General features: G+C 44.5%; 1 protein-coding gene across 10 annotated transcripts in view; it reads left to right on the top strand.

Annotated features, from left to right (window-relative positions):
- Positions 1-17888: 17888 nt before the first annotated feature.
- LOC146339583 (parvalbumin, muscle-like) overlaps positions 17889-24265 on the top strand; it is a 33762-nt gene continuing 27385 nt past the window's right edge. For 2 of the 10 annotated variants that reach the window (XM_084809819.1, XM_084809813.1), the window contains exon 1: positions 17889-18729. The gene's annotated coding sequence lies outside the window, so the exon portion shown is untranslated. Of the gene's footprint in view, positions 18831-24265 lie in introns of all 10 variants that reach the window. The other 8 variants (XM_084809820.1, XM_084809814.1, XM_084809815.1 and 5 more) reach the window with 8 other exon arrangements.

Raw genomic sequence — 24265 nt, 5'->3', positions numbered from 1 at the left:
ACCATAGCCACCATGGTAGTCATTTTATGAATGGGCAACCTCCTGGCAGCCATTTTATGAGAGCACCCACAACACTCTCGACATTCCAAATGTGCGCACCACCCCAAAAAGGTTGGGAACCTCCTGAACTCGAACAACAAAAGGCAGGGAATATATAAATTAGACAGCTCACGTCAGCCTGCTTAACATCTTCAAATGCCTGGGGAAACAAACAGGGCTTGATATGGCACCAAAAATAATACAGTGTTGGCATCAGTCGCACCTCCATGGGGTAGGTATTCCACAGTTCGGGTGCCACAACACAGAAGACTCTCTCCCGTGTGGTCATGATGACCATTAGTACTTGGAGAAGAGCCTCCTCTGGTTATCTGAAAACACAGGCAGGCTGATACCCTGTCTGAATGTGTGGACAGTGGGGAAGCCTTTCTGCCATGGCAGAAAGCAGTGGGCAGCAGCAGGGGGATTGGATGGCAGTGGTGTGCATTCATTCAGAAAAGCCCCTCCATCCCCCTTATGTGCTCCTTCAATCAGTAGAGGTTGGTGGCTCCGATTTCAGTGGGGCTATGCATCCATTCTGGGTTTCAGTCAGAACCAGCCAGAACTCTAAAGGAGATCTCCAAGGTGCTAAACCCATTTGGGATAGAGTTCAGCACCTTAGATCACTCCTTTAGAGTTCCGGCTGGTTCTGACTAAAATCCAGAATGGAATCACAGCCCCACCAAAATCAGAGCCACTGGCCTCCACTGGTGTGAATTATCGGCTTTATGGGCACTGTTTATTACTTCTGCCGGTTAAATTGGATGACATCTTGTGCCCAACAGATGTGTAGGACTACAACTCCCAATGGGCCCATTGGCCATGCTGTCTGCAAATGATGGGAATTGTAGTCCTACATATCTAGAGGGCACCAAGGTTGGGGAAGGCCTTGTTAGCTCATCCCATTTCCAGAGAGAACCTATTTTGGAGCTTGGGGTCAGCACTTTGGATAGCTCCTTTAGAGTTCTGACTGAAACCCAGAGTGGATTCCCAGCCCCACTGAAGTCAGAGCCACCAGCCTCTACTGCCTTCAATGAATGAGAGAGTTGAGTGAAGTGGCAGCATCGTTGCTGATTCAATTGGCTTTGGCTTGTACTCACAGTGATTTAGACATTACAGCTGTTTCTCCTCCTGCTATTCATCCCTTTGGAAACAGTGGCAATAATAAAAAAGCACCCGCAAAAGTACATCATGAGGAATCTAGTTTAGAAAACATAGAAGATGGATCCTTTTCTCAGATAAACTTGTAATTAAAATCAAAACAACTGACATTAATTAACCAGGTATTCTAGGGAAGAAGGCAAAATTTCATGCCATAATAGTAGGTATTTTTTGCTATACCTTTCAAAAGGTACACCAAAGGGATTTTTTAAAAAAGAAAAGATGTATCTGATCTTTGGACTGGAAGTTCAAAGAAAATGGAACTGTGATATCACAGAAATCATCCACTAGTGCTTTCAGCCTGAGGAATCCATAAGTAATTCGCAGCAGAGAAATCTACAGAAGACTGGAGCACGTCAAAGCATCGTCATTGTAATGCAAAAAGCAGTGAGAGTCCAAATCTGCCAGGGCTTTTCTGAATTAACAATACCTAATGGCATTATTTTCTGTCCATTATCTAAAGGGCACATCATGACAAGCCTGTTTTGCATTACCCATTCTCTTTCTTACAAGAGATCTGTTGACCCATTGGTACTTTCAAGGAAGAATGCTGCATTCCATGGCTGGAGTTCCCCCTCTACATTTTGCTTGGCGGGGGGGGGGGGGGCTAGGCAGAGATGTAATCTGATATCTCCAGCAAGATCGGATAGGTCGCAATCCAATTAGCATCGCTACAAACATGCCACTACTTATGGATGGGCGGGGAATCTGGTCATGATGCCAGAAAAGTTCTCTTTCTGAGATTTGTCTATGAAACAAATTTGTGGGGCTCAAAGAAGAAGGGAGATGTACAAGTCCGCAAATTCTTCTGCAATTTGGATTGCTACAGGATTGTTGCAAGGATTGCTGAGAGGTAACCAAAGCTATGGTTTTCCCAGTAGCAACGTATGGCTGTGAGAGAGCTGGACTCTATGGAAGGCTGAGTGCCGAAGAATCGATGCTTTCGAATTGTGGTGCTGGAGAAGACTCTTACGAGTCCCCTGGACTGCAAGGAGGTCAAATCAGTCCATCCTAAAGGAAATCAACCCTGAGTGCTCATTGGAAGGACAGATACTGAAGCTGAAGCTCCAATATTTTGGCCACCTAATGCGAAGAGAAAACTCACTGGAAAAGACCCTGATGCTGGGAAAGATTGAAGGCAAAAGGAGAAGGGGACGGCAGAGGATGAGATGGCTAGATAGCATCACCAATGCAATGAATATGGACTTGAGCTGAGCACACTCCGGGAGAGAGCACAGGACAGGAAGGCCTGGCGTGCTATGGTCCATGGGGTCACGAAGAGTCGGACACGACTGAACAACAACAACAACGTGTGTAAATTGATCTGCACATTGTAAAGCACCATATAAACACTACATATTATCTTTACAGTTACTACTGCCTTAGGCAGGATTCAAATCAATGAATGACCACAGGACATCAGGATGGCACCAACACTTGGCAAGATTGGACAGCTGCATCTGCACCAGGTAGAGCAATTTATCTATTTATTTATTACATTTCTCTACCACCGCATAGCTGCCTGAAGGTCTCATCCAACTTGCAGTTATGTGTGGAGGGGAGATCTCCTGGCAGAACCACCCACCAGTCCATTCATTGCCTTTCTGTTTTTCAGTAGCCACGGTAGGGGGCGGGGAGCAACCTTTTTGACTACAGTGGGAGGGATTTTACTACACCAGCCCCAGGGGTGGCATAGGGTCTCACCAGTGCCTGAGGCATGTTGGGAAAATGAAAGGGATTCAGCATTGCCATGCACAGCCTTGGTTCTCCCATCTCTGCTAATGGAAAACTGCTGGTGGAACACTGACATCAGCAGAGCTGTCTGCAAGCAAGCTGGGAGACTTCCAGAAACTTACGTGCTGTTCCTGCTGGTGGAGTGGGTCTTGTGTTGCTTTCTGAAGCCCCTGGGGATGGCCTGGGGATGAGATCAAGATTACAGCCTTAGGTGGCTTTTAAATTTTCTTTGTTGATTTGTTAGTCACCCCATAACATAAATCCTCTAGATAATGTACAATAGATACATTTAAAAACAAGATTAAACTAATACATACATATATACAATAATGCAATCAAAAGCAACTCAAAAATCCAGAACCAGCACAGAAAGTAAAACAGATACCAACCACAGTCAAATAATCTAAATCACATGAGACAAGGATGCACAACCTACGGCCCCACTAAGGCCTTCACTGTGGCCCCCACAGGTACCCTGACCTCCACTGCTGAATTCCACCAGCACCCCGGCAATTTCCCTATTGCCTGTACTCACCACTCCCTCCCCCAGAGAGCCTCATACCATTCGCTCTTTCCCCACCACTAGCAGCAAGGAAAGAATGATCTGTATCAGGATCACTGGTGCATGTGTCTGCATGCATATGTGTGCCTAAGTGTATGTCTACATGCGCATATGTATGCATGTGCATGCATGCAAGTGGCCTCTGAGCCAGAATTACATGTGGCCCTCGTGGCCGAAAAAATTATGCACCCCTGACAGATGAGGACAAAAACAACTTCATAAGTGGTAAACCCAACCTCTTCCAAAAAGGCAGAGACTAATAATATTAATATCAATCTTTAATTATACTGAAAGGTGTTAAAATGATGGCAAGAGGCCTAGGAGAATTACAAAAAGCATTTGAGTAGTGCCAAAAGAATTTTAATAGAGGCTTCAGGAGAAAGTCTCTAGGGAGAACGTTCCATAACTGGGAAGCGATTACCGAGAAGGCCCTCTCCCTCATAGCTATCCTCCATACTTTAGACCGAGGGAGCGCTCTGAGAAGGCTGAGGGGTCTGCTGAGATTAGACCTGGTGCAATCCTTAATCTCCCTTCTCTGCTGCTTCTAATGCTCAGGGGATCACCATGAAGGACAGATTAAGGATCACAAAAATCATGTGAGCCGCAGGATCTACCTGGGGAAAGGCCTGCTGCTTAACACTCCATTGTGTCGGAGCAAGGCCCTCCTATGCACGAGCAAGCCATTTGCCTCACTTCTGCTTAGGGATGTCCGTCGCTGAGAAATCCAGTTCTTTTTTTTTCTTTTTTTTGACTCAACAGAGTTCTGCGGTATATAGAGCTCAATTTGTGTTTGCGACCCAAGCTGTAGGCTTTCCCCTGAACTCTGGAGAAAATTTTTTTTAGCATTTCATTTTCACGGGTTCCACAGTTTGTGCAAATGTCTAAGCAATTTGTACAAATTATGGCCAAATTTGTGCAAATTGCAGAACCTACGGGGTGGGGGGGAATGTACCAAATGCCCAGAAAATCCATGAACTGGCCCGACACGCTGCAACTCGAGCCAGGGACTGAAGTGGGAACCAAAACGAAGCCCAGGGGGCTGAGCCTAGGAAAACCCATGCAACTCCACCCCTCAAATGGATTTATTCGACATCCCTACATCTGCTCCAGCACAGTCCCTCCTCCGTCCTCCCAGCTACTACTGCTGCTCCACTCCTGAGCATTTGAGGGACCAGCAGGGAGAGTGGATTAATGATTGTGGAACTGAGCCCGAGTGGCAAGCTCTTGCTGCAAAAAGAAAAACAAATGCAGCAGGCCTGGCTATATATCCCACGGTTGATCCTGCCACTTAAGAGAAACTGTTGACCAATGAAATGTTCCTTGGTGAATGGCCAGCTGGCGGAATCCTCACTCACTGCCTAGTGCAAGTTATAGACTTCCTTAGCCAGCGCTTTTTTCTTGGGAAGTTGGCAGGAGCCCCCCCCCCCGCCGCCGCCCCCCAGATCAAAATTCTAGGACCACAGCCATGATGTTCTCAGCACAGCTCAAGAAAATACTATGCAAGCATTAGCATTTTAAGACGATAATTTCAAAGACCCATGTGAAACCTTTTTGGGTCTTAAATGGTTGAACTCTTCTGTATGTAATGAATCAATGTCTGTCCGTCTGTTTTTCTGAGCAATTTAGAAAAGGTATACCCTACCTTTCCAAATGTATTTGCCTCACTCAAGGCAGATAACACTTAAAAACAGAACAATCCCATAAAAGACATAAAACAACAGCATCAAAACAGAAACATTTGTAAACATTGACTGTCAATCTACTTTTGCTTTAAATAACACATGTGACCAAAACTAACATTTTGTAACTTTGGCACCCCATTCCACATTAAACCATTAGGGATTAATGTATGTACCACATCAGGTAATTAGATAATTCAGATAATTAAGAGCCAGTGTGATGTAGCAGTTAGAATGTTGGACTGGGACTCAGGAGGTCCAGGTTCTAGTCCCCACTTGGCCATGAATCTCACTGGGTGACTTTGAGCCAGTCACTGGCTCCCAGCCTAACCTAACTCACAGGGTTGTTGTGAGGATGAAATGGAGAGGAGAGGAGGAGGACTATGTAAGCGGCCTTGGGCTCCTTGCAAGAGGAAAGAAGGTGGGATATATAAATGTAATAATAAATAAAATTATAGCACCATTTTTATTTAATCTCACAACACTTCTGGTGATGGTTGATTTTTCTTAAGATCATAGAATCATAGAATAGTAGAAGAGGTGGCAAGAATACACAGAAGAACTATACAGGAAAGATCTGAATGTCCCTGATAGCCATGATAGTGCGGTCACTGAACTTGAGCCGGACATCCTAGAGAGTGAAGTCAAGTGGGCCTTAGGAAGCATTAGTAACAACAAAGCTAGCGGAGATGACAGTATTCCAGCTGAGCTATTTAAAATCCTAAAAGATGATGCTGTTAAAGTGCTGCATTCAATATGCCAACAAATCTGGAACACTCAACAGTGGCCACAAGACTGGAAAAGGTCAGTTTACATTCCAATTCCAAAGAAGGGCAACGCCAAAGAGTGTTCAAACTACCGCACCATTGCGCTCATTTCACATGCCAGCAAGGTGATGCTCAAAATCCTACAAGCTAGGCTTCAGCAGTATGCGAACCGAGAACTACCGGAAGTACAAGCTGGGTTTCGAAGAGGCAGAGGAACTAGAGATCAAATCGCCAACATTCGCTGCATCATGGAGAAAGCAAGAGAATTCCAGAAAAACGTCTATTTCTGCTTCATTGACTATGCTAAAGCCTTTGATTGTGTGGATCACAACAAACTGTGGCAAATTCTTAAAATGATGGGAGTACCAGACCACCTTACCTGTCTCCTGAGAAACCTGTACGAGGGTCAAGAAGCAACAGTAAGAACCAGAGATGGAACAACCGATTGGTTCAAAATTGGGAAAGGAGTACGACAAGGCTGCATATTGTCACCCTGCTTATTTAACTTATATGCAGAGTACATCATGAGAAACGCCGGGTTGGATGAATCAGAGATCGGAATTAAGATTGCCGGGAGAATTATCAACAACCTCCGATATGCAGATGATACCACCCTAATGGCAGAAAGCGAAGAGGATCTCAAGAGCCTCTTGTTGAGGGTGAAAGAGGAGAGTGCAAAAGCTGGTTTGAAACTCAACATTAAAAAAATGAAGATCATGGCATCTGGCCCTATCACTTCCTGGCATATAGAAGGGGAAGAAATGGAAGCAGTGGCAGATTTTACTTTCTTGGGCTCCAAGATCACCGCAGACGGTGATTGTAGCCATGAAATTAAAAGACGCTTGCTCCTTGGGAGGAAAGCTATGGCCAACCTAGACAGCATAGTAAGAAGCAGAGACATCACCTTGCCGACAAAGGTCTGTCTAATCAAAGCTATGGTTTTCCCAGTAGTAATGTATGGCTGTGAGAGCTGGACTATAAGGAAGGCTGAGCGCCGAAGAATTGATGCTTTCGAACTGTGGTGCTGGAGAAGACTCTTACGAGTCCCCTGGACTGCAAGGAGGTCAAATCAGTCCATCCTAAAGGAAATCAACCCTGAGTGCTCATTGGAAGGACAGATACTGAAGCTGAAGCTCCAATATTTTGGCCACCTAATGCGAAGAGAAAACTCCCTGGAAAAGACCCTGATGCTGGGAAAGACTGAAGGCCAAAGGAGAAGGGGACGGCAGAGGATGAGATGGCTAGATAGCATCACGGATGCAATGAATATGAACTTGAGCACGCTCCGGGAGAGAGCACAGGACAGGAAGGCCTGGCGTGCTATGGTCCATGGGGTCACGAAGAGTCGGACACGACTGAACGACTGAACAACAACAACAACAACAAAGGGGCCTACAAAGCCATCGAGTCCAACCCCCTGTTCTTCTCAAAGATCGAGGAGAACAGGTTGCCAGTTCTTGATTCCCAAATTCGTGATACCCAGTTTCCAAATATCACCTGAATCACTCAGTACTCAGCTAATGCTTAGTGTAAGCCTTAATTAAGGACAAATGGTAACACAGATGTCAATATGAAGTCAGTATAAATCTAGTAAATTACTGATTGTATATGCAGATTTCAAAGCATATGATGATAAACAAACATTCCAGTGATGGCAGTTTCATTTGGCAAACCCCAAAGATGTGTTACACTTTCCACTGAGTATCATTTGATCTTTGATCAATGCTTTGTATTCCAGTTCTTCCCTTCTCAACTTGCAGAGCATATGTCCAGTCCCAAACTGGCAACATGGATGGCCAAACCATGGCTTGCTGTGACCTCAGCCATGTGTGGCTGCAGAGTAAAGTGGTTTTGAACAGACCATGGAAGAAAACAGAGAGAACCTTAGTTCAGCCTTCCCCAGTCTGGTGCATTTGAGATGTGATGACTATGATTCCCATCATCCCCAGCCAGCATTACCACATCTGGATGGTATCAAGTTAAGAAAGGCTGCTTCAATTGATGGTGTACATTTTCTCCACCTCTCTTTTGCAGGTCTACTTCATCACTATATGGAGATGCTTCATAAGAAGCTGCCTTATAGCAAGGCAGACCATTAATCTGGGGGCTAGCAACATGGCACCTGTGGGGGCACCTGAGCCCTCTAAGACCCCCCCTAATGTGCCCTCCAAACCCTTGGGTCCCCCTTCCACTCACTACCACCACTCTGTCTGCAGTCACTGCTAGTTGCTGCAGCCACTGCAGTTCCCACTTTGCACCTCTTGCTGCCCAATGTCCTTTCCCCATCCTACACCTGCTCTAGCAGCAGCTTCGGTAGTGGTAGCAGCAGGCTATGCTGTGGTGTCAGGTTCAGGGCCACTGCAGGCCCAGCAGGTGAAGCAGCATGCTTGGCAGCAGCTGGCTAGTCTAATGCGGAGTTTCAGGCGGCTGGGTACAGGATGGGTACAGGTACAGCATGGTCCCTGTTCCTGCCACGCTGGGCTTGGAGCTACAGCAGCTGGCCGCCAACAACCAGCCCTTGCTGCTGCTGCTCATCCTCCCCTCATGGTCGCTTCCTTGCTTGCTCACTTCCAGCTTCACAGAGAAGCAACAAATCCAACCAGCCACCTTTTGTGAAATGCGACAGTGCCACATCCACCCTCCACCATGCGGTCTGTCAGACTAGAGAAAGGAAGCCTGGAAGGGATAGGTCGCAATAAAGTTTGAGGAGGCTGGCAGCCTCATCAGTACTCTCTGACTGCAGTATTTTCTTATTAGTAGTAGTTAGATTTATGCATCGCTTCCCACCGCAAAAAAACAGTCTCAAAGCAACTTACACACATTATACAGAAATTCATGATTAATATAACAGCAAAACCACAACCTCAGAATCAGTCTAAACCATAATCAGCACCATAATACAAATACAAATAAATACCATAAAAACATAATCTAAAAGCAATACAATATGAAAAGTGTTCATCTACAAATACACAAAATCTTCGTCCTGTGGGTTCGGCAGTGGCAACTCCTGGGGTGAGTGTGGACTCTGGAGCGGGGTTGGGGGAATCCCAGTCATGTTCTACCACTGAGCTAAGCTTTGCATGCCACTGTCATACAGACACACGCTCCTCACATTGTTAGGTGATTGTCTCCATACTGCAGCAAGGCTTCCTTTTTAGACATTTGAATTGGCATTGTGAGCTGCTCCACATAATCCACCTAGCATATGATTCCTGGCAACACATGGAGAAACCTGAAATGACCTCGACATGGTAACTCTTAGATGTTAACCAGGCCTCCATAACTAGGAGGAGGAGGAAGGGCGGAAGAGCTAATTGATTACTCCAATGACCAGTGTAGCGTGTCCCCACTCAGGTCTTTGCCATAACATGAGCCAGTGTAGTGCAGTGGCTAGAGTGTTGGACTGGGAATCAGGAGATCTGGGTTCTAGTCCCCACTCAGCTATGGAAGCTCACTGGGAGACTTTGGGCCAGTCACAGACTCTCAGCCCAACCCACCTCACAGGGTTGTTGTTGTGAGGATAAAAATGGAGGAGGAGGAAGATTATGTACACCTTATTGGGTTCCTTATGGAGGAAAAAACCCAAGATATAAATGTAATAAGTAAATAATATATAATAACATAGTGAAGACCATGGATGGATGTCTGTGGGCTCTCAGCAGTAGTTGGATGATGGGGTGCAGGTCCAGGGCCTGCGGTCCAAGAAGGCCCCCACACAACCCCCTGAAGGCAGAAGTGCCTCCTCCTCCTCCTAGACTGGCCCACTGGCAAAAGGAATTGCAACAGCGACAGTCAGGCATAATTGCAGGCACTGCCTTCTGAGAGGCAGTGCCTGATTGGTTCTGACAGCTGCTACTCAAACTTTAAGGGAGAAAGGTGATTCAAAAATGCCATGCCACAGTGCCTGCTGCTTTGCCCAATTGGCTGCCATGGGGCTTCCTTTTGCCAGCAGGGCTGGGCTAGGAGCAGGAGGATCTGCCACCACCTACAAACAAAAAAGGAGGGAGGGCTGCCTGACAGAGCTGGGGGTGGGGGCAGCAGGAAAGCAATTTAGGAACAAAGGAACATAAGAAGCTGCTTTATAGTGAATCAGACCATTGGCCTAGTATTGTCGATACTGACTGGTAGCGGCTCTCCTGGGTTTTGGGCAGGATTCTTTCCTAGCCCTACCTGGGGATGCCGGGGACTAAACCTTCTGCATCCAAAAAGGGATGTATGAGAATTCGGGGGGGGGGGGAGTGAAAACCCGATAGATTTTTCCAGTTTGGCTCTAGTGGATTTCATTCTGTTTCCACTTGCTGGCGTCAACTTGATCTGTAGCAAGTCGAACCAATACATGGATTCCGTGGGTTGGTGGGTGTGTTTTAATAGCAGCAATTTGAAGCAACTGGATTTTTTTTCTTACTTTTTTTTGCGGATCTTGAAATGTGCATAAATGGAATCATTTTTCTGTTTTTTAAATTCCCCCGGTCATTTGCAAGCGCTCAAGAGTGCAGTTTCAGCTGTCTGATACATGTAGTCTTGCCTTGTCAATTTCCTTGTATGTTTCAGCTATCAGTGGGAGCAAAGTCGAGTAGGTAACATACAAGGAAACTGACAAGGCATGTCAGTTGCATATAGGCTACATATAGGCTAATTTGCATATAGGCTAATTTGTGCACCGTTGCAAAGGACCGGGGGCAGGGGCGGGAATAATAGTTAGACAAAGGAGGAATCTATTTGCACAATTCAGAAGAACCCAAAAAGAAATAAAATGCAAACGAAGTGAATGCACCAAAGGACAATATCTCCCACTTGGCAATGTAATCCTGTCGTTATTAAGTGTTGAACTGACACTTGTCCATGTCCGCCTCCCTTTCAACACTTCCCCAAGTCTCCAGTAAGTCCAGAAAGGGGAGTCCCACTTGCTTTTCATGGCTCCTTCTCAAAGCAGTTACTGCTATGCACAAATTTCCCCTCCATTTACTGTCCAGCCTCTAAATTTCCACACTTGAGAAAAACTGGGGGGGGGGGGAGATTAAAAAAAAATGGCCCCATTTACACAAATTTCAAACTCCACCCCCCAAAATTATTCCAAACTGTACAAATTACCATTTGTGCACATCGTGTGTGTCCCCCACGCCGCCCCGAAATGTGGAAAACATTTCTGGAATTGGGCAAAAATCCACTACAGTCCGCCACCACTTACCAGAATGGAAACACTGCAGAATCCCATTGGGCTCAAACAGAATGGAATTCCCAGCATTGTCCATCCCTACATACAATGCATGTGGGAACATGCTATCATCCCCCAGAACAGAATGCTCAGAATGACCTTGAGATGGAAAATGAAATCAGGGAGGCCTCCAGACAAGGAAATGTTGTAATAATGGGCAACTTCAATTACCCCCCCACACACACACACACACACACATTGATTGGATAAAGGCATGTTCCAGCCATGACAGAGAGGTTAAATTTCTTGATGCCCTAAACGATTGTGCCCTAGAACAGTTGGTCAAAGAGGAGGCAACCTTGGATTTAAACCTAAATGGTGTCGCCCAGGACGTAGTACAAGATGTAAATGTTGTTAAACTAATTGGAAACAGTGATCACAGTGCTATCAGATTTAATATATATTTAAGTGGAAAATTGCCCGGGAAGCCCAACACAGTCACATTTGACTTCAAAAGATTAAACTTCTCTAAAATGAGGGAACTGGTGAAAAGGAAGTTAAAAGGGGGAGTCAAGAAGATTAAATCCCTTCAAAATGCCTGGAGATTAGTCAAAACCACAATAATAGAAACCCAGCTGTAATGTATACCACAGGTTAGGAAAGGTAGCAAGCACCAAGTCCAAGAGGTTGCCAGCGTGGTTAACAAGCAATGTTAAGGGAGCTATTAGAGAAAAAAGAGCTTCCTTCAGAAAATGGAAGTCTTGCCCAAGTGAGGAAAACAAAAGGCAGCACAAGCTTGCACAACGGCGATGCAAGCAGACAATAAGAGATGCAAAAAATGAATTTGAAGAGCATACCGCTAACAACATCAAGGCCAACAATAAAGAATTCTTTAAATATATCAGAAGCAGGAAACCAGCTAGGGAGGCAGTTGGACCATTGGATGACAATGGAGTTAAAGGAGTACTGAAGGAGGACAAGGAGATTGCAGAGAAGCTGAATGAATTCTTTCCATCCGTCTTCACTGCAGAAGATATAGCACAGATACCTGTGCCTGAACAGATGTTTTCAGGAAGGGAGTCTGAGGAACTGAGGCAAATAGTGGTGACAAAAGATGAAGTTCTCAACCTTATTGATAAATTGAAAGGAAATAAATCACCGGGCCCAGATGGTATCCATCCTAAAGTTCTCAAAGAACTCAAATATGAAATTGCTGATCTTCTAACCAAAGTATGTAACATGTCCCTGAGATCAGCGTCTATACCAGAAGACTGGAAGATGGCCAATGTAACATCAGTTTTCAAAAAGGGATCCAGGAAATTACAGGCTAGTTAGCTTAACATCTGTTCCGAGTAGATTGGTTGAAGGCATTATTACAGATAAAATTAGTAAGCATATAGAAGAATAAGCCTTGCTGAAAAAGAATCAATACATCTTCTGCAAAGGTAAGTCCTGTCTCACTAACCTTTTAGAGTTCTTTGAGAGTGTCAGTAAACACATAGACAGGGCTGATCCAAACATTATTTACTTGGACTTCCAAAAGGCTTTTGACAAAGTCCCTCACCAAAGACTCCTGAGCAAACTTAGCAGTCATGGAATAAGACGACAGGTCCTCTTATGGATCAGTAACTGGTTAAAGAACAGAAAGCAGAGAATAGGAATAAATGGTAAATTCTCCCAATGGAGGAAAGTAAATAGTGTGGTCCCACAAGGATCTGTATTAGGACCAATGCTTTTCAACCTGTTCATAATGATCTGGAATTAGGGGTGATCAGTGAAGTGGCCAAGTTTGCAGATGACATCAAATTATTTAGGGTGGTTAAAACAAAAAGTGACTGTGAGGAGCTCCTAAAGGATCTCTCAAAACTGGGAGAATGGGCATCTAAATGGCAAATATGGTTCAGTGTAAGCAACTGTAAAGTGATGCATGTTGGGGCAAAAAAATCCCAGCTTCAGGTATAGCCTGATGGGATCTGAGCTAGTGGTGACCGACTAGGAAAGAGATCTTGGGCTTGTGGTGGACAGCTCAATGAAGTTGTCAACCCAGTGTGCAGCCACTGTAAAAAAGGCAAACGCCATGTTAGGCATAATTAGAAAAGGAATTGAGAATAAAACTGCCAATATCATACTGCCCCTATACAAATCTATGGTGTGGCCACACTTGGAATACTGTGTCCAGCTCTGGTCACCACACCTAAAAAAAGATATTGTAGAGCTGGGAAAAGTGCAGAAAAGGGCAACTAAAATGATCAAGGGGCTAGAGCATCTCCCCTATGAGAGAAAGTTACAACAGCTGGGATTGTTTAGCTAGGAAAAGAAGAGGGTAAGACGAGACATGACAGTGGTCTACAAAATTATGCCTGGTGTGGAGAATGTGGATAGGGAGACATTTTTCTCCCTCTCTCAAAATACTAGAGCCCGGGTTCATCCTATGAAGCTGATTGGTGGGAGATTCAGGACAGATAAAAGGGAGTACTTCTTCACACAGCCCATAGATAAACTATGGAACTCGCTACCACAGGATGTAGTGATGGCCACCAATTTGGATGGCTTAAAAGGGTGTTGGACAAATTCCTGGAGGAGAAGGCTATGCATGGCTACTAGTCTTGATGGCTATGTGCTACCTTCAGTACCAGAGTCATTGAGCCTATGTACACCAGTTGTTGGGGAATATGGGTGGGAGGGTGCCATTGCCCTCATGCCCTGCTTGTGGGTTCCTGGTTGACAGCTGGTTGGCCACCATGTGAACAGAATTCTGGACTAGATGGACCCTTGGTCTGATCCAGCATGGCTCTTCTTATGTTCTTAATGCGTGTGTGATATACCACTAGAGTAAATTGCATGGGGCTCCTCCAAAGCTAGAGGCACCTCTGGCTCTCAGCCACATGAACATGTTAGTAGGGTCATTCAGTCATACAACTGCCAGAGTTTGACTATTCACCTCCTCATAGCACCCATGTCCAACAACTGCTACTCACAAAATGGATGCGTGGCTCCCAAGAGACTACTTTTGTCCCGACTGAAATCCTGTTTGCCTGGCACCTACGTTGTGCTCCTTCCGGCGCCAGGTGAAGCCCTTTTTATTCTCCCAGTACTTTAACATTTTAACTTTTAGACTTTTTCCTAGTCTTTTAGCTTTAGTGTTTTAAATCCATATTTTAAATCTCTGCATTGCTGTTAGGTTTTGGGTGTACTGTTATATTGTGGTTTTAAGCTTTCATATTTTATATTGGTTTATGCTGCATTTTGTGGTTTTAATTTTTGTGAACCACCCAGAGAGCTTCAGCTATTGGGCAGCATAGAAAGAAAGAAAGAAAGAAAGAAAGAAAGAAAGAAAGAAAGAAAGAAAGAAATTTTAATCCTCACTCAGTCCAGAGCATGCAGGGAGTTAAGCAGTGTAGCTGACTTTTGCTGAGTTAGTTTATCCTGGTAGAGAAACCCCTACTGCAATAATTACATGGGCTTTTCTAGCCTGGTATAAATAACACCACACTGACAATTATACTAACTGGTTCTCCCCCCCCCCCTCAATTCCTCCAACTCACATCACTTTTTTTCTTTTATTTTTTTGCTGTTACACTAACAGCTCTTTCTTCTTTTTCCTTCTTCTTCTTCCCCCTTCGTGCAGCCATCCATGTGACAGCTACTACAAGTTTTTATGACATACAGATTTATACTTTGGCTCCCCCCACTCCCCGTTTAGTGAATGAGACCTACCATACTCCTACCTTTCCCAGAGGCTTATACAGCAACTGCAGTTATTCCAATCAACTGTTTTTCACATCTGCTGCACCACATTACAGCTCATAACTATCAGGGTTGTTTCATGGTGGATAGCACCCTATAGAACCAGGCACTCTGCTTTATAAACAAAATGTTAAGTTTTATTTAAATAGGAGGCTTTTCTGCAGAGCTCTCTCAGGTCATGGCCTCAGCCTCCCAAGGCCAGATGCAGTGGGTGTTGCCCTTAACTACTTTCTGGTTCCTCCCAGGAAGCACAACCCCATTCAGGATAAACCCAGTAGTCCCCTCATATTGTTACAAAGTTCATAAACTTTTCCTTGCACATTACCTTCTCTCTCTTTCTCACATGCACACACAGGCCTGGTTCATACATAATGTTAAACCATGTTTTGTTTAGTTTTTAACCCAGGGTTTGTTGCCGTATCCAGGGTTTGTCTGGCAGATGATTGTATAAACCGTGGTTTGTTCTGTCAATCCCTGGGCTGTTTGTTTCCCTCCTCCTTCACCCACTCCCTCCCTATATCCCAAATGCCTTAGTGGCTCTGTAGTACCAGCATACAGAGTGACGGGGGTGGGGGGGATGCTACTCTTGCCCACTGCCTCTGTAGTTTGGCAAAACAGTCCATGAATAACCCATGGTTTTTGAACAACCGAGAGTTCACAACCCAGCAACAAACCATGGGTTCTCTTTCTGGGTTGTTAGCACAGCTGGGTTCACACATCATGACAACCCAGAATTCAACAACTCAAACGATGCATTAGCGTTATGTGTGAACCAGGTCTCTATGTTATCTCTCATTATTGAGGAGGTGGGGGAGTAAGATGCTTGTGTCTAAATGACATTCACTCACTGGTCAGTGCTCAAATTACAGGAGGGCAATTGAGGCCTGCCCCCCTTACCTTTTGTGATAGCCCTCTTGCTTCTGTATATGAGGGCTACGGGTAAGCTCTGATTTGGTTAAAATTCGAAGAAGTCAGGGAACAGAGCTTAGGGATTTCACGATGGGCCCCTCTACCTTTTCTCCCATAATTCAAGGACTGACTCAGGTATAAAAAAAAAATGTTTGCAACTCACTGAAACACATTATCTCACTTAGATATACAAATGGCTAAGATATTATCATGGACTTACATCAGAAACTTGCATCATAGACTTACATCAGAAACTTTACAGCCAGAGGCTGGCGACCAAGCTCAGTGAGCGGTGGACTTTGTATTCTCAGAGACCTGTTCAGGCACAGATGGGAACAGTGTGAAGTAACATTGCCCTCTGCAATTGGCAGGCAGTATGAAGACTCTGGATTGGTCAGACTTGGTATAAATATTGAGAGGCTTTTTTGTCCTTGCTTTGTCAACAGAGCACTCAGTACCTCCTGCCTGCCCGCATCTAAGGCTTTGCCTTTCCCAGATGCTAGATCCAGGCCCTGGAGAAACCACCCTCTAGATCTGGATATGTTCCCCATGGTTCTTGCTTGTCCCTGACGCATCATCATAAAAAAAAAAAAAGTGCATGATAGAACAAGGCATTAAAAGAGGACATCAATCTGTATAAAAATTACATATGCTAATTTATATGTGTCATAGCAAATTTTAAAAGAATTACTATACTTTAAATTGTAGCAGCCATATCAGGGATCAGACTAAGTAGCCTCATGCAGTCTCATGCTTCATGTTCTTGCTGAGCTCTTTCTCCCTTGAATATATTGTTGTAAGCTGACGAGACACAGGAATTCCTTATCTTGTCAAAGGTCATACAATTGTATATCTTGTTCTCTGCTGTTCTCTTCTGTTCTCTCCTTATCATGGCTACCCTATAACCCAGTTCTTGTATTATAAACAATAGTGCTAAGAGAAGAAATGTTGAGGATTGCAACCCCATGCGGGAGGGGGAGGAGGAGCCGTTTCATATGTGTCACAATGTCTATAAAACCAATGTGCTAATGTAAATCGGGGCTTCTGGCTCTTTGGAAATGATTCCAGCCTTAAGCCCGCGCGTTAAATAAAGAATCTTTTTCCTTCACTCCGTGGTCTCTCTGACTCTGGGTTCTGCAACATAAATGGTGCCGTGACTCGGATGTGGCAGGCTCTGAGCCAGACAGGTGGCAGTTGCCTGCTCTTGATCGCCGCACCAGGAGGATGAGCTCGGCGCATGCCTCCCTTTCTTGGCGCCACCGACCTTTTTGTCGAGTGAATGGGAGAAAGCCTGCACCGGGATCGCCCAAACGGCAGCGAGCAGCAAGAGAACCTTGGGAAGCGGAGGAAGGAACTTGAGCCCTGCCTGTATCGCAGCTGCAATTGAGTTGAAACCCACATTGGAAGCCTTCAGGAGAAAGGCAAGTATATGGGAAAAAGAGGGCCCCGCCTTTAGGGAGAAAGGCCACTGGGCAGAAAAAAAGAGGGCCCCGCCTTGTGAAGAAGGTCAGTGTTGGTGGTATACGTATACAAAAGAACCTACTCCTTGCGGGTAGAAGGGGGGCCTGATCACACCCCCGAGTGGGCGCCAGTACCTAGCACGCCAGTACTCAGTAGGAAGCTGAGGAAGCTGGGGAAGCCATTTTCCGCTCTGGTAAAAAGTGGGACAAGTGGGTGGCAGGGACATATGGATGTAGTGGAGAGATTGATGATTGTGTGAGTGGCTACTGCGGTTTCTGAAGCATACCGTTGACTGTCCGGGTGCCCAGGCCAGTAGCAAAGTGCATGATGTGAAAAATCCTCTTGTGTCGGCCAGTGAGACCCCTTACTCACTGACCAATTCCCATTCCCTAATTGTGTCTGTCTTCAATTTAGGAGGGAGGCTATGAGTGGTGGGGGAAGCAAACCTTGCACCCCCTTGAGATGTATGTCAAACAAAGAAGGAAAAAGGTTTTTTTTAAAAAGATTCAGAGTAGAGAGAGAAAACAGCAAAAAGCTCAAGATCGAGCTGAGAGAAAAAAAAACAAGATCTGAGGCTGTTAATTAGAAAAATGTTGCAGGACAGTCTGGCTTTTAACAAAGCGTGGGAGCGTGAGAGTGTAAGGCCGAAGAAGTAGCTGTTAGCCTAGCGCGCCGAGAGAGGGGGGGCAGGAAAATTGCCCACAACGTTCTGAGTTGTGCAACATCATCACCTCGCCTAATTGAGATAAAATCCCTAAGAAATGGAAACTGAAAATGAAGACTCAGAAGATGAAGGCAAAATAGAAAATAAAGGTGAAGAATCAGCCCCCAGAGCACAGGCTAGACCCCTCTTCGAGTGAAAAGTGTGCCATAAGACTGTCCCAAAGCAGAATGAAGCGGAAAGACCATGTTGAAGATCTCTGTCAAGGTAACCGTGTTTAGCTTTGAACTGTGTTAAAATTGCATAGAGCCTGTAGCTACTGACCATCAGCTATATGATTTCTGAAGAGCGTAACCATTAAGCTTTTGCCGTGGGATTCCCTGCAATGAAGAAATCTCACTGATTTGAGTGTCCAGTGTTACACTGCCTAAGTGTGTGTGCTAAAGAGACCGAGAAACCAGACAGCATGTTCCTGGCCAAGCCAAAATCACGCTACTGCCATGCTCCTGAAAGCTGCAATAAACTGTGTAAGCTGAAAGACCCAACCTGATTGAGAAGAAAATATTGGAGCAACTGTCTTAAAAAACAATGAGATCTGTGTAGCTGGCTGGCTGACGCTGTCAGTGATGTTACAACTTTAAATTAAGACTGTTTTCCTGTTTGAGACCCCAGCGAAGAAAGCTAACCCGAGTTATTTGTTGCCTGTGCCAAAGCAAGAATTTGGCTGCCCTGTACCTCATCGTGTCCTGTTTTAAGCTTGGGATTTACAAATACAAACAAACTGAGAAGCTTGCCTTTGAAGTCCTGCAAATCACCCCACCGCCTCCCCGAAGATTAATGGCTGCCTGAAAAATGCAAGTATAAAGCGATGCCCATCACCCCCCAGCATCCTGAGTTTCGGCACTCAGTGTTTCAGTGCTTTCGTGTACCAGGTTAGAAAAGAAAAAAAAAAAGAGTAAGTTCTTAAAATGTCTGTGAGAGAACCTGACAGAAGTAAAATAAAATTTACAGAGGAGTTGCCCAAGTTAAAGCGTCACGGCTAGAGAGCTGAGCTGTGCGGCTCTGTTTAGACAGAGGCCTTGCTAAAAAGTTAAAGGCCCTTGTCTGTCAGAAGGGGTGTAGGGCCACACTTCCCCTTTTTAAACTGATGCAAAAGTAGAGAGCCTTTGCTGGAAACATCACATCTTCATTGCCCAGAGCCGTCTCTGTTTGCTTCCATCAATGTCTGGGCTTTTTAGAGACACTCTGCACATGAACTAAAATTTTAAATTGTCACAAACTTGCCATGGACAGTGCTATGAAGCTTTTGATAAACTTGAACTCTCATCGCTGTGGACCGTGTGTCTATGTTTGTAGTCAGCTCAGTGTACAGCAGGCTGAGTTTGATCTATAACTTTTAGATTTCCTTCTGCCAGAACTCATGCAGCATAGAGTTGCCGATGCAAAAATGGTGACCTAGAACTCTGCGTGTGTGGGTATGCCCGTCCCTTGATTTTAATGAGCCCTGAGCTTTCAGCCAGAAGACCAGTATGATTGCTGGATCTGCTCCATCATGCCTTACCATGCAAGAAGTGTTTTCCATTCACTGTGTTAAATTGCAGAAAAAGTTTGTTGTGTATATTTTATGATTTCTTAAATATCATAAAATATATGTGATATTTGCAGATTAGTGTTAGTTGCAACTCCAAATGATACTAAGTGTGGTTCCCAATGGATGACAAGGAAAGAAAGACAAAAGCAAGTAGAAAAGAAGGAACAGAGAAAGTAGAAGACAGATAGAGAAGAAAGAAGAAAGAAAAGGCAAGAGGCAAAGAAAAAAAAATTTGTAAAAAAAGAAGCGTGGCCATAGTTGCCCCCAGGGTAAATTAAAAGCAGCTGATTGTGCCTGGAGCTTATTACCTGGGGTAAAGTAGCCACAATAATGTAATAGTTCTTTAAAATGAAGAAAATGTAACTAGAAGGAGAAGAACAGCCTATCCCAAATGTGTGTCAGTGGGACTAGTGTAAGGCAGAAAGGTTTAAGTAAGTGAGTTTAACCTGAAAAAGACAAATAAAGAAACAAGGCTGGTGCATAGATCAGAAAGTTTTATATAAAAAGTTTGAAACATGATCTGCAATACAGGCAGATCAGCAAAGAAAAAGAAAGCAAAAGAAAGAGAAAAAATTTGTCTTCCCATACTAATAAATAAAAAGTGTTATCAAGCACTTTGGGAAGCGAAGTTGTTTACAGGAAGCTGTGCCTGAGAACCAAACACTTCTAGCCTATGCTGAAAATGCTTGCTAGTGTTGTGCTGCCTCATGGGTAACATGTCTGGTATAAATAACCCATTTAGCCCAATAGCTCGTGGTTCAGAGAAGCTGTCTGATCCAACCATTAAGTATGCCTGTGTGCTGTAAGTTACCCAATAAAGTCTCCTTGTAAATAAATCCCCCCCTCGCTGGAATCCCAAAACACAAGTTGGGCTGGAGCGCCTCACCCAGTATCAAACCCTGCTGTTAGAAGCCATAAAAGCAGGTATGAAGAAGTCAGTTAATATGACCAAAGTGTCTAAAGTGCTGCAAGGTGCCACCGAGGCCCCAGAGCGTACTTGGAGCATCTTTCAAATGCCTATCGCCAGTATACCTCCCTCAACCAAAGAGGCCCAAGAAGACATAGATGAAATAAGAAAAGAAGAAGACCCGGCAGAGGCAGAAGATTCTTAAAAAAGAACCAGTGTGCCCAGTGTGGACAAGATGGACATTAGTGGCATGAATGCCCAAATAAAATAAATCAAATACACAAAGGAGAAAACCAAAGGGGCCAGAATGGGCGAAGAGGGAGACAGCTTGAGAGGGGCCGTGACATTGACTGTGAGGGGCAGTGACATTGACTTCATAATTGACACTGGAGTGGCATCAAGAGCAAGCAAACGTTAGCCTTAAACAAGAAGTCCAAACACTGAGCAAAGGTCTTCAAGCCCAGCGTCGCTTTGTCTTAAAAAAATAAGCCATTCCCATCACAGAAGTTCATCCTTTCCAACCAAGAGTTAAAGTATGAGTTAAAGAGGGAAAAATAACCCTTTGACTCCCAGATAAAAAGAACTCAGAACTGTCATACTTTCCACCCCCGCAGCTATGAAAGCAGCTAGAGTTAAACCCTAGATACATTGGACACGAGTCAAGAGAGCGAGAGGGGGAGAGTAGACTGTAAACAGAAATCCTGAAAATCCTTTAAAAATCATTCTGAAAAAGCAGTAAGAAGACTCAGGCTAGACCTTACTGTGGACACACCGGGAAACTGTCCCCCTGCGTACGGTCAGACCTGCAACTGGAGAATTGAAGAAGGGGACTAGACCCTACTGCAGCTTGCCAGGTGAATAGCTGCCCAGCGTACGGTCAGATCCCAAAGAAGATCAAACATGCGTGTTGTAGTGTTAGTAGTGCTGCATTGTGTTTCCTTAATAAGGTGCAAAAAGGGGGGTCTGCCCCTGGAAGGAGAAGTTTGTCCCAGTGATTTGCTGATAATTACTGGCTTCACCTGGCTAACATCACGAGAGTAAAACATTTTTGTTTGCCAAGAGGTATACCTGCAAACAGGCTTATTAGCTCTTGCCTAATACCTGTCTGTAGACATCCTGGGAAAATTCAAAAAGATACCATGTTAAGAGTTTATGGTGTAAGTTTAACTTATTCCCAAAATGCTAATTAGGGCGTGGTTGCAAAGATCCTACCCCCTACAGAGTTCACTCTACGCACCCCCATTATTGCTGAAACAAATGCTACGTGTGCACAAATGCTTAATTGTCAAAAACTTTTCCAGAAAATATAAAGCTATCCCTGGCCCCCTTCCACTGTAATAAAATTCAAAACATATCTTTTAATGATGCCCACATACTTTTGCCTCATGGATGGTTTTAGACATGTAGTTCCCGCACTTGGTCATTCATTCCTGCCAACTTGTCTGATAACCACCCATGTTGCCTCAGCCGCCAATTAAACTGGTGCCAATTCTTCCCCTGTAGCCTGAGAAAATCCGTCAACGGCAGCCTCGAGCACTCCAACTAACTAAAAATTGTAATAGTCATGTGCAGTTATATTCTGACTCAGAAAAATTAGCCTTAGCAATGTCACTGGTTAAGGTTCCAGGTTTAGCCTTGGCTGATGGTCTGGAAATCAACCGGTTAGCTTGCAGCTTAGCCAAAAGCATAAATGCCACCTCACGAGCATTGTCATTGTTAAATAAAAAGCTGCGTGATCTAAAAGGTGCAGTTCTAGAAAACAGAGCTGGTATAGATTACCTCTTCCTTCTTCATCATTTAAGTTGTGAGACACACCAAAAGCTCTGTTGTTTTAACTTAACTAATAATGGCAATGCTGTAGATAAACAAATCAACAAGCTGCACAATATAGTAGCTTACAAAACAATAAGACAAAACTATTAGCTAAATTAGTTAACCCCTTGGCTTCCAGATCTTAGCTGGCTTGAAAGCATTGTTCATCCTAATTCTACCAGTGTTGTTCATAGAGATACTGTTATGTCTCTGCGTTCCTTGTCTTATAAGCTGTTTAACCAATCTGTTTTATGTCTCAGCTAGTAAAACTGCTGCCCTCTACGCTTTAATAGCCCAACAAAAGGTTAAGTAATATGTATGTCACAAAAAGCTTTGTATAGTTATCAGAAATGCTATAATTGTAATGAAATTATGCATTTAAGGGGGGAATGTAGCAGCCATATCGGGGATCAGACTAAGTAGCCTCATGCAGTCTCATGCTTCATGTTCTTGCTGAGCTCTTTCTCCCTTGAATATATTGTTGTAAGCTGACGAGACACAGGAATTCCTTATCTTGTCAAAGGTCATACAATTGTATATCTTGTTCTCTTCTGTTCTCTCCTTATCATGGCTACCCTATAACCCAGTTCTTGTATTATAAACAATAGTGCTAAGAGAAGAAATGTTGAGGATTGCAACCCCATGCGGGAGGGGGAGGAGGAGCCGTTTCATATGTGTCACAATGTCTATAAAACCAATGTGCTAATGTAAATCGGGGCTTCTGGCTCTTTGGAAATGATTCCAGCCTTAAGCCCGCGCGTTAAATAAAGAATCTCTTTTTCCTTCACTCCGTGGTCTCTCTGACTCTGGGTTCTGCAACGAAATAAAAATATAATGCATCTCACCTTAATGGGGAAGATTGTGAACAGGTGATATGTGTGCCTGCTCATACTCCTACCCAGATGCTATCTGCTGATGAGCAGCTTCAAGGCTCCTGCTGGCTCTCCTTTCTTATGGTTATTTATCTTCAGCCTGGACAGCCCTTGAATTAAAGGACACTTCAAAGAGAGGACTGTCCTCTCTAAAGTACCATTAGAAAGCTGAAGCACAGTAGGCATTTAGACCAAGATGCCCTGATTGTTAGGGGAAAAATCTAAAAATTGCTCATTTTACTTCTCTTATTGATTCTCACAACATATTTATTATTTTTTATTTATTTATCGCATTTATATCCTGCCTTTTTTCCTCTGTCTGTTGATCTATCTCCCGCCTCTCCATAGTAGATACCCAAGCTGCCTAACAACAATTAAACTACAAATCACAACTGCGAAGAAAACAGAACATCATAAAATCTAGGAGGAGATTAAAACAGCAACCAGCTGAAGACTAAAATCAACAAATAAACAGTGCAGCAGGGTGAAGCTCAATCAGCTCAAACAAGCAGAAAGCCTGCCGAAACAGGCTTTATGCATCAGCAGAAGGCCATCAAAAGGAGGGCTAGGCAGGCCTCTCAGTGAGTTCCAGTCCAGAGCCTAGCCAGCCACTGAGAAGGCTCTCTGCTGAATCCCTATGAAGTGCTCCTCAGATGATAGCAGAATACAGAGGAGAGCCTCTCCCAAGGACCTTGATACATAGGCAGGTTCACACTAGGAAAGACAGTCCTTTAGTATGAACTTGCTGCATATTGAGATCTTTGGGAGAAGATCTCCTCCATATCCCACCAACATCTGAGGTAGAGATGTGGGAGCAGGGGTGGCCCTAGGATAAATAGCCTCCTGGGCAAGGAATGCCTTTGGTGCCCCTCGCCTGCCCAGTCAGTTTTGCAGGGCCATCCAGAGGGTTCAGGGGGCCTGGTGCAGGTGTGATCTTGGTGGCCCTGCTGCTGCCCCCTACAAGGGCCCATGCATATGTGTACAAAGCTGGGGGCCACATGGGAGAATTATTGCGCGCATGAACTATACCTGAAAATTCTTGCCTGTAGCTTCTTCTTGCCCTGGGATCAAACAGAATGATAATCTGCTTCATTTTTTTCTTACATGAGGATAGGAGAATAGGGATTGGGTTGTGCTTCTCCTGAGTACCTCCTCCAACTTCCAAACCTCTTCTGGGAGAGCTTCTCTCTGCTCCCTGGGGCTCAGCC

This window comes from Heloderma suspectum, chromosome 7 (genome assembly GCF_057233095.1).
Source record: "Heloderma suspectum isolate Gila_16-S chromosome 7, 16-S_ref, whole genome shotgun sequence".
NCBI lineage: Eukaryota > Metazoa > Chordata > Lepidosauria > Squamata > Helodermatidae > Heloderma > Heloderma suspectum.
Note: the sequence above shows the minus strand (reverse complement) of the source record. Positions and strands in the feature narration are given on the sequence as shown.